This window comes from Ornithorhynchus anatinus, chromosome 2 (genome assembly GCF_004115215.2).
Source record: "Ornithorhynchus anatinus isolate Pmale09 chromosome 2, mOrnAna1.pri.v4, whole genome shotgun sequence".
Taxonomy (NCBI): Eukaryota; Metazoa; Chordata; class Mammalia; order Monotremata; family Ornithorhynchidae; genus Ornithorhynchus; species Ornithorhynchus anatinus.
In genome coordinates this window covers 6,381,576-6,393,132 of record NC_041729.1, presented here as the reverse complement: position 1 = coordinate 6,393,132, position 11,557 = coordinate 6,381,576, and positions in this window count along the sequence as shown.

Genomic DNA, 11,557 nt, shown 5'->3' with positions numbered 1-11,557 from the left:
ACAGAGGACCAGATCAACCCCCAAAAAGATCTGGGGTGGCTCAATGGAAAGAGCCCAGGCTTGGGAGTCACAGGTCGTGGGTTCTAATCCCGGCTCCGCCACTTGTCAGCTGTGTGACTTTGGGCAAGTCACTTCACTTCTCGATGCCTCAGTTGCCTCATCTGGGGATTAAAAGTGTGAGCCCCACGTGGGACAACCTGATTACCCTGTATCTACCCCAGTGCTTAGAACAGTGCTCCACAACAGTAAGCGCTTAACAAATACCAACATTATTATTTTATCTGGGAGTTCAGCCCTCTCTGACCACCCCCAGCCCCTGGGAGCCCTAGGGATAGAGGCCGGCTCCCCCAAAGCCTGGGGGACAACCTGATGACCCTGTATCTACCCCAGCGCTTAGAACAGTGCTCCACAATAGTAAGAGCTTAACAAATATCAACATTATTATTATTATCTGGGGGTTCAGCCCTGACCTCATCCCTAATCCCGGCTCTGCCATGTGTCAGCTGGGTGACTTGGAGCAAGTCACGTCACTTCTCTGTGCCTCAGTGACCTCATCTGTAAAACGAGGATTGAGACTGTGAGCCCCACGTGGGACAACCCGATTACCTTGTACCTACCCAAGTACACACAGTAAGCCCTCAATAAATACGATTGAATGAATGAATGAATGCTTAGAGCAGTGCTTGGCACATAGTAAGCACTTAAATGTCTTCATTATTAAAAGAGCACGGGTCTGTCTGGAAGTCGGGGGACTTGCCTTCTAATCTCAGCTCTGCCACTTGCCTGTTGTATGGCCTTGGGTAAGTCACTTGACTTCTCTGGGCTTCAGTTTCTCTTCTGTAAAAGGGGGATGAAATTAGACTGTAAGCCCATCAAACGGCAGGGACTGTCTCTATCTGTTGCCGACTTGTTCATTTCAAGCGCTTAGCACAGTGCTCTGCACATAGTAAGCGCTCAATAAAGACTATTGAATGAATTGAATGAATTTCTGCTCCCTCTTCCCCCTTAGACTGTGAGCCCTGTGTGGGATAGGGACCGAATCCTACCTGATTATCTTGTGTCTAAAATCGATCAATCAGTCGTTTATATTGAGCGCTCACTGTGTGCAGAGATTCAATCAGTAGTAGTATTTATGAAGCGCTTACTATGTGCAGAGCACTGTACTAAGCGCTTGGAATGAACAATTCGGCAACAGATAGAAACAATCCCTACCCAGATCTTAACTAAGTACTGGGGAGAGTATAATAGAACAATAGAACAGGCACATTCCCTTACCACAGTGAGCTTACAGTCTAGAGGGGGAGACAGATATCAATATAGAGAAGCAGCATTGCTCAGTGGAAAGAGCCCGGGCTTGGGAGTCAGAAGTCATGGGTTCGAATCCCGGATCCGCTGCTTGCCAGCTGTGTGACTTTGGGCAAGTCACTTCACTTCTCTGGGCCTCGGTGTGCTCATCTGTAAAATAGGGATTAAAAACTGTGAGCCCCACGTGGGACAACCCGATCACCTTGCATCCTCCCCTTGTGCTTAGAACAATGCTTGGCACATAGTAAGCACTGAACAAATACCACCATTATAAATGAATAACTACAGATATGGGGCTGGGAGGGAGCGTGAAATAAGGGAGCAAGTCAGGGTGACGCAGAAGGGAATTAAAGAAAAGAGGGCTTAGTCAGGGAAGATCTCTTGGAGGAGATGGGCTTTCAGTAAGCGCTTAGAATATATGACATTGTACAGTACTTGATCCATAGGAAGCACTCAACAGATTCCACGATTTTTATTGAGCTGGGTTTTTTGCTTCCTAAGCAGCATGGTGTAGTGGATAGAGCGTGGGCTTGGGAATCAGAGGGTCATGGGTCCTAACCCCGGATCCACCATTTGTCTGCTGTGTAACCTTGGGCAACTCACTTCACTTCTCTGTGCCTCAATTACCTCCTCTGTAATGGGGATTATGAGTGTGAGCCCACTGTGGGGCGGGGACTGTGTCCAACCTGATTAATTTGTATCTACGCCAGCGCTTAGAACAGTGCTTGGCGCGTAGTGACCACTTAACAAGTATCATTTTTATTATTATTCCCAGACACAGAGCAGATTCTTCCAGACTTCTGTGAGGAAAAGCATTCCCTCCCAGGTTGACCTGTGTCCTCTCCCCCACCCCTCGACCCCTTCCTCATATTGTCCCTCAGGCCCTCGGACCCCCGGCCGGCCTGCGGGCGCCCGAGATCCGCCCCGCACCTGGCCGCCCCTCTGTGCCCTCCGGTCTGCCCAGACCTTGGCTTCGGCACACATTTTATCAGCGCCCGGGGAGATCGGCCTCCGCACAAGGTCGGCTCTGTGACGGTCACTCCGGCCGGCCGGCAGATTGACGGCTCTCCTTGTCCTCGTTGGCCGTGTATTGAGCGCCACCCCCACCCCGCTCCCGCCCCCCCCCCCGACCTCGTCCACACACAAAACCCCTCTTTGGTTCTCTCCCAGGACCATAAAATTACCACACCTGCCCCTTCCGACAAACTGATTCCCGTTTCTCCTGTCGTCCGGTACGCTTAGGAGCGCACACGTACGCTCGCGCACACACGCATGCCTACACACATTCTCCAACGACCTCACCCACGCTTCATGTACAAAAACAACCCACACCCCCAGAGGGTTATCGACCCTTCCTCGTCTTGCTCTCATTCCATCACCCTCGCTTGGCATACACCCTCAGACTAGCCCTCTCCTCACACACGGCCCTCTCCCGCTCACCCAGAAGGATCCACGCACGCACCACGCACCCAACAGACACAATTATCCACCCTTCCACGTCTCACTCTCTCATTCCATCACCCTGACTTCGCATACACCCTCAAACTCAACCTCTCCTCGCACACAACTCCCTCAAATCCCTCTCCCCCCTGCACACCCGCACACACTCTCAGACAGACACTCTTCTCACAAATGCACAGTCTCAATCCCTCAGACACACACACACACTCACACATTCTCACTCGGGCAGACACACACACATACACTCTCTCCCACACAAAGACATTTTTGAGCCCTCTAGTTTCTCAGAAGGTTTTATTTCTAGGCCGGGCCTCATTGTGAATGTGAAAGGGAGAAAGTCTCTGCCCTCCATGGTCCTTTCATGTGTAAATGAGCCGGGGCCCAGAGCAGCGGGGTCACCCAGAGGAGGATTTCACTCTTAATTACTCGGGAGAGAAAGCAGACGAGTGACTCGGCCCCGGCACCCCAAGCTCCATCTTGGAGCGAAGCTGTTTTCTCTTGGCACCTTCCCCGTTCGGGAGCTTCAACAGAGGACTGACTCCCTTGGGGCCCCAACACCAGTAAGAGAGAGGAAGGACACACTCTAGATCCGTCCTCCCCCGTCCTTCCTCCTTGGGTCAGGGTCTACAACATCTCTGCTCTTTTCTCTCTCTCTTTTGGTATTTGCTAAGTGCTTACTATGTGCCAGGTACTGAACTGAGCGCTGAGGTAGAGCCAAGTTAAGCAGGTTGTCCCACACAAGGTTCTCAGTCTTTATCCCCATTTTGCAGATGTGGGAACTGAGGCCCAGAGAAATGAAGTGACTTCCCCAGCGTCACAGAGCAGGCAAGTGCCAGAGACGAGATTAGAACCCAGGTCCTTCTGACTCTCGGGCCCCGGTTCTTTCCTCGAGGCCACGCACTTCTCCCTCCCTGGACTTGGGCCTCATTTTTTTTCCAGCTCTCCCAGCTCTGCCACTTGTCAGCTGTGTGACTGTGGGCAAGTCACTTCTCTTCTCTGTGCCTCAGTGACCTCATCTGTAAAATGGGGATAAAGACTGTGAGCCCCACGTGGGACAACCTGATTCCCCCATGTCTACCCCAGCGCTTAGAACGGTGCTCGGCACATAGTAAGCGCTTAACAAATACCAACATTATTATTTTTTTTAATGGTATTTGTTAAGGGTTTACTATGTGCCAGGCACTGTACTAAGCGCTGGGGCAGAGACAAGCTAATCAGGTCGGACCCAGTCCCTGTCCCACAGCGTGGCACAGTGGCAAGACCATGGGCTTGGAAGTCAGAGGTCATGCGAGGCTCAGTGGAAAGAACTTGGGCTGGGAGCCAGAGGTCATGGGTTCGAATCCCAGCTCTGCCACTTGGCAGCCGTGTGACTGTGGGCACGTCACTTCACTTCTCTGTGCCTCAGTGACCTCAACTGTAAAATGGGGATTAACTGTGAGCCTCACGTCGGACCACCTGATGACCCCGTATCTCCCCCAGCACTTAGAACAGTGCTCTGCACATAGTAAGTGCTTAACAAATACCAACATTATTATTATTATTACCTCATATCACCCCCCCAGCACTTAGAACAGTGCTTGGCACACAAGAAACGCTCAACAAATACCATCGTCATTATTATCCAGCGCTTAAAAGTGCTCAGCATATAGTAAGCGCTTAACAAAAACCAACATTACTATTATGATTATGATTATTATTATTATTCTCTGGGCCTCAGTGACCTCTTCTGTAAAATGGGGTTTGAGACTGTGAGCCCCACATGGGAAAGGGACTGTGTCCAGCGTGACCTACAAGACAAGTTGGACAAAAACAACCCAGTCTAGATCCCTCTTCTCCTTTCTCCTTGGGTCACGGTCTACATCTTTTCTCTTTTCTCCTCTCCTTCACCCTGGGCTTGGGCCTCATTTTTAATTTTTGATGGTATTTGTTAAGTGCTAATTCTGTGCCAGGCACTGTACTAAGCACTGGGATAGAGACAAGCTAATCAGGTTGGACCCAGTCCCTGTCCCACATGGTATTCACTTTCTTCACCTCCATTTTACTGATGAGGAAACTAAGACTGGGAGAAGTTAAATGGCTTGCCCAAGCAGTTAAGCGGGAGGAACCAGGATCAGAACCCAGATCCTACTGACTCCCAGGCCCAGGCTCTCTTCCCTAGGCCACGCTGCTTCTCATCCCGTTTAGACTGGGAGCCCGTCTTTGGGCAGGGATTGTCTCTTATCTGTTGTTGAATTGTACATTCCCAGCGCTTAGTACAGTGGTCTGCAAATAGTCAGCGCTCAGTAACTACGAATGAATGAATGAATTTCCAGGATTTCTGCAGCCCACACAGTTGGCAGTCATCCCTCCTCCAGCACAGCTTAGTGAACAGAGCCCGGGCCTGGAAGTCAGAAGAACCTGGGTTCTAATCCCTGCCCCACCATTTGCCTGCTCTGTGACCTTGACCAAGTCATTTCCCTTCTCTGTGCCTCAGTGACCTCATCTGTAAAATGGGAATTAAGACCCTAAGCCCCATAGGGGACATCGACTGTGTCCAGACCTGTACCTAACCCAGTGCTTAGTGCAGTGTCTGGTACATAGTAAGTGCTTAACAAATACCCTTTAAAAAATCACATTTATTGAGCGCTTACTGGGTGCGGAGCAGTAGATTCAATCATTCATTCATTCATATTTATTGAGCGCTTACTGAGAAGCAGCTTGACACAGTGGGTAGAGCACAGGCCTAGGAGTCAGAAAGTCATGGGTTCTAATCCCGGCTCTGCCACTGGTCTGCTGTGTGACCTTGAGCAAGTCACTTAGCTTCTCTGCGCCTCAGTTCCCTCATCTGTAAAATGGGGGTTGAGGGTGTGAGCCCCACGGGGGACAGGGACTGTGTCCAACCCAATTCACTTGTATCCACCCCAGCGCTTAGTACAGTGCCTGGCACTGGCACATAGTAAGCGTTTAACAAATACCACAATTATTATCATTATCATTACTGGGTGCAGAGCAGTATACGAAGCGCTTGGGAGAGGACAAAACAACAACAGACACATTCCCTGCCCACAACAAGCTCACAGTCAAGTCTGTACTAAGCATTTGGAAGAGTACAATACAGCAGAGTTGGTACCAATCTACTACTCTTATTACTACTATATTACTACTACTACTGTCACACTACAGTTATTGCTATTATTAGTATTATTCATTCAATCATATTTATGATACTATGTGCAGAGCAGTGTGGCTCAGTGGAAAGACCAGGGCTTGGGAGTCAGAGGTCATGGGTTCGAATCCCGGCTCTGCCACTTGTCAGCTGTGTGACTGTGGGCAAGTCACTTCACTTCTCTGGGCCTCAGTTCCCTCATCTGTAAAATGGAGATGAAGACTGTGAGCCTTATGTGGGACAAGCTGACTACCCTGTATCTACCCCAGCGCTTAGAACAGTGCTCTGCACATAGTAAGTGCTTAACAAATACCAACATTATTATTATTATTCCTAAGTGCTTGGAATGTACAATTCAGCAGCAGATAGAGACCATCCCTGCCCATTGACGAGCTCACGGTCTACTATTCACTACTCCCCTCCACCCCCTGCTCTTCCCCCTTCCCCTCCCCTCAGCACTGTGCTCATTTGTACACATTATTCATCACCCTATTTATTTTGTTAATGATGTGTACATCTCCTTGATCCTATTTATATTGATGATAGTGTCTTGGTTATGTTTTGTTCTCTTTTGCTCTGCTGTCCGTCTGCCCCGTTTAGACTATGAGCCCATCGTGGGGCAGGGATGGTCTCTCTCTGTTGCTGAATTGTCCATTCCAAGCGCTTAGTCCGGTGCTTTACACATAGTAAGTGCTCAATAAATATGATTGAATGAATGAAAGCTCTGCACATAGTAAGCGCTCAATAAATATTATTGAATGAATGAATGCTCTGCACATAGTAAGCACTCAATAAATACGATTGAATGAATGAATGAACTAATAATAATAATAATAATAATAATGTTGGTATTTGTTAAGCGCTTACTATGTTCCGAGCATTGTTCTAAGCGCTGGGGTAGACATAGGGGAATCAGGTTGTCCCACGTGGGGCTCACAGTCTTCATCCCCATTTTACAGATGAGGGAACTGAGGCCCAGAGAAGTTAAGTGACTTGCCCACAGTCACACAGCCGACAAAGTGGCAGAGCTGGGATTCGAACTCATGAGCCCTGACTCCAAAGCCCGTGCTCTTTCCACTGAGCCACGCTGCTTCTCACTACTATCACTACTACTGCTACTGTGAGCACTACTACTATTACACCACTATCACTACTATGGTGATGCTACTGCATTACTGCTACACTACTAATATTGCTACTCTTATCTTTTCTACGTCTACTGCTACTAATATCATTACACTACTACACTACTGCTGTTATTAATAATGTTGGTATTTGTTAAGCGCTTACTATGTGCAGAGCACTGTTCTAAGCGCTGGGGTAGATACAGGGTAATCAGGTTGTCCCACGTGAGGCTCACAGTTAATCCCCATTTTACAGATGAGGGAACTGAGGCAGAGAGAAGTTACATGACTTGCCCACAGTCATACAGCTGACAAGTGGCAGAGCCGGGAGTCGAACTCATGACCTCTGACTCTGAAGCCCAAGCTCTTTTCCACCGAGCCATGCTGCTTCCCCAGCAGGGGATACAAGGTGATCAGGTTGTCCCACATGGGGCTTGCAGTCTTCATCCCCATTTTCCAGATGAGGGAACTGAGGCTCAGAGAAGTGACTTGCCCCAAGTCACACAGGGGACAAGTGGCAGAGCCGGGATTCGAACCCATGACCTCTGACTCCCAAGCCCGGGCTCTTTCTACTGAGCCACGCCACTTCTCTTAGTAGTGTTGTAGCAGTAGTCGTAGTAGCGGTAGAAGTAGTAGTGATGTAGTGCTATGCTAGTAGTAGCAGTAGTGTAGTAGTAGAAGTAGTAATAATGATAATAATGATGTTGGTATTTGTTAAGCGCTTACTATGTGCAGAGCACTGTTCTAAGCGCTGGGGGAGATCCAGGGTCATCAGGTTGTCCCACGTGAGGCTCACAGTTAATCCCCATTTGACAGATGAGGAAACTGAGGCACCTAGAAGTTAGTAGTAGCAGTAGAAGCAGTAATAAAGTAGTAGTAGACTAGTCGTAGCAATAAAAGTAGGAGTCATGTCGTAGTACAGGAGTAGTAGCAGTAGTGTAGTAGTAGAAGTAGTAGTAGTGATAGAAGTAGTGGTAATGTAGTAGTAGACTAGTAGTAACAATAAAAGCAGTAGTAATGTAGTAGTATTCTAGCGGTAGCGGTAATGTAGTAGTAGAAGTAGTAGTAGTAGTAGTAATAGAAATAATGGTGATGTTAGTAGCAGACTCGTATTAACAATTGAAATAGTAGAAATGTAGTAGTATCCTAGTAGACTAGTAGTAGCAATTGAAGTAATAGTGATGTAGTAGCAGTGGAAGTAGTAGTAGTAGCACTAGAAGTAGTGATAATGTAGTAGTAGAAGTAGTGGAGAAGCAGCATGGCATAGAGAAGCAGCGTGGCTCAGTGGAAAGACCCCGGGCTTGGGAGTCAGAGGTCATGGGTTCGAATCCCGGCTCCGCCGCTTGTCAGCTGACTGTGGGCAAGTCACTTCACTTCTCTGGGCCTCAGTTGCCTCATCTGGAAAATGGGGATTCAAACTGTGAGCCTCACGTGGGACAACCTGATGACCCTGGATCTCCCCTGATTACTGATTACTGATTACAGACTAAACCTGATTACTCTGTATCTACCCCGGCGCTTAGAACAATGCTCTTTACATAGTCAGCGCTTAACAAATACCAACATTATTATTATTACTACTGTACTACTACATTACTCCTACTTCTATCACTACTACTACTTCTACTACACTACTGCTATAGCTACTGTACTACTATATTACTCTTCCTTTTATTGCTATTACTAGTCTACCACTACATTGCCACTACTTCTAGGGCTACTACTAGTTCTACTTTCATTCAATAGTATTTATTGAGCGCTTACTATGTGCAGAGTACTGTACTAAGCGCTTGGGATGAACAAGTCGGCAACAGATAGAGACAGTCCCTGCCATTTGACGGGCTTACAGTCTAATCGACTTCTACTACTGCTACCACTACTACATTACTACTATTTCTATTGCTATTACTACTACTTCACTACTGCTACTACTACTGTACTGCTACATTACTCCTACTTTTATTGCTGCTACCACTACTACTAATAATAATGTTGGTATTTGTTAAGCGCTTACTATGTGCAGAGCACTGTTCTAAGTGCTGGGGGAGATACAGGGTCATCAGGTTGTCCCTCATGAGTAGTAGTGTAGTAGAAGTAGTAGTAGCAATAGAAGTAATGGTAATATAGTAGCATCTTAGTAGTAGCAGAAGTAGTAGGAGCAGTAGAAGTAGTGATAAAGTAGTAGTAGACTCGTCGTAGCGATAAAAGTAGGAGTAATGTAGCAGAACAGTAGTAGTAGCAGTAGTGAAGTAGTAGTAGTAGCAATAAAAATAGTAGTAATGTAATAATATAGTATTGGTAACAGTAGTAGAAGTAGAACTAGTAGTAGCTCTAGAAGTAGTGGCAATGTAGCGGTAGACTAGTAATGGCAATAAAAGTAGGAATAATGTAGAAGTAAAATAGTTATAGCAGTGGTGTAATAGAAGTAGTAGTAGCGATAGAAGTAGTAGTAATGTGGTAATGCAGTAGTAGTGTAGTAGAAGTAGTAGTAGCAATAGAAAAAATGGTAATATAATAGTATCTTAGTCGTAGCAGTAGTGTAGTAGCAGAAGTAGTAGGAGCAGTAGAAGTAGTGATAAAGTAGTAGTAGACTCGTAGCAATAAAAGTAGGAGTAATGTAGTAGTACAGTAGTAGTAGAAGTAGTGAAGTAGTAGTAGTAGCAATAGAAATAGAAGTAATGTAATAATATAGTATTGGTAGCAGTAGTAGAAGTAAAACTAGTAGTAGCACTAGAAGTAGTAGCAATGTCGCGGTAGACTAGAAATAGCAATAAAAGTAGGAGTAATGTAGTAGTACAGTGTTATAGCAGTAGTAGAAGTAGAAGTAGTAGGGATAGAAGTAGGAGTAATGTAGTAGTAAAGTAATATAGTAGTGTAATAGAAGTAGTTGAAGCAATAGAAGTAATGGTAAGATAGTAGTAGCAGAAGTAGTAGTAGCAGTAGAAGTAGTGATAAAGTAGTAGTAGACTCGTCGTAGCAATAAAAGTAGGAGTAATGTAGTAGTACAGTAGTAGTAGCAGTGTGAAATAGTAGTAGCAATAAAAGTAATGGTAATATAGTAGCATCTTAGTAGTAGCAGAAGTAGTAGGAGCAGTAGAAGTAGTGATAAAGTAGTAGTAGACTCATCGTAGCAATAAAAGTAGGAGTAATGTAGTAGTACAGTAGTAATAGCAATATTCATTCATTCAATAGTATTTATTGAGTGCTTACTATGTGCAGAGCACTGTACTAAGCGCTTGGAATGAACAAGTCGGCAACAGATAGAGACGGTCCCTGCCGTTTGATGGGCTTACGGTCTAATCGGGGGGAGATGGACAGACGAGAACGATGGCGATAAATAGAGTCGAGGGGAAGAACATCTCGTAAAAACAATGGCGACTAAACAGAATCGAGGCGATGTACATTTCATTAACAAAATAAATACGGTAATGAAAATATATACAGTTGAGCAGACTAGTACAGTGCTGAGGGGATGGGAAGGGAGAGGGGGAGGAGCGGAGGGAGATGGGGGGAAAAGAGGGTTAAGCTGCGGAGAGGTGAAGGGGGCGTGGTAGAGGGAGTAGAGAGAGAAGGGGAGCTCAGTCTGGGAAGGTCTCTCGGAGGAGGTGAGTTTTAAGTAGGGTTTTGAAGAGGGGAAGAGAATCAGTTTGGCGGAGGTGAGGAGGGAGGGCGTTCCGGGACCGCGGGAGGACATGGCCCGGGGGTCGACGGCGGGATGGGCGAGACTGAGGGACGGCGAGGAGGTGGGCGGCAGAGGAGCGGAGCGTGCGGGATGGGCGGTGGAAAGAGAGAAGGGAGGAGAGGTAGGAAGGGGCGAGGTGATGTAGAGCCTCGAAGCCTAGAGTGAGGAGTTTTTGTTTGGAGCAGAGGTGGATAGGCAACCATCGGAGGTGTTTAAGAAGGAGAGTGACATGTCCAGAGTGTTTCTGCGGGAAGATGAGCCGGGCAGCGGAGTGAAGAATAGACCGGACCGGGGCGAGAGAGGAGGAAGGGAGATCAGAGAGAAGGCCGACACGGTAGTCTAGCCGGGATATAACGAGAGCCCGTAGCGGTAAGGTAGCCGATTGGGTGGAGAGGAAAGGGCGGATCTTGGCGATATTGTAAAGGTGAAACCTGCAGGTCTCGGTGACGGATAGGACATGTGGGGTGAATGAGAGAGACGAGTCAAAGATGACACCGAGATCGCGGGCCCGAGAGACGGGAAGGATGGTCGTGCCATCCATGGTGATAGGGAAGTCTGGGAGAGGACCAGGCTCGGGAGGGAAGATGAGGAGCTCAGTCTTGCTCATGTTGAGTTTTAGGTGGCGGGCCGACATCCAGGCGGAGACATCCCGGAGGCGGGAGGAGATGTGAGCCCGAAGGGAGGGGAAGAGGACAGGGGCAGAGATGTAGATCTGCGTGTCATCTGCGTAGAGATGGTAGTCAAAGCCGTGAGAGCGGATGAGTTCACCGAGGGAGTGAGTGTAAATGGAGAACAGAAGAGGGCCGAGAACTGACCCTTGAGGAACTCCAACAGTTAAAG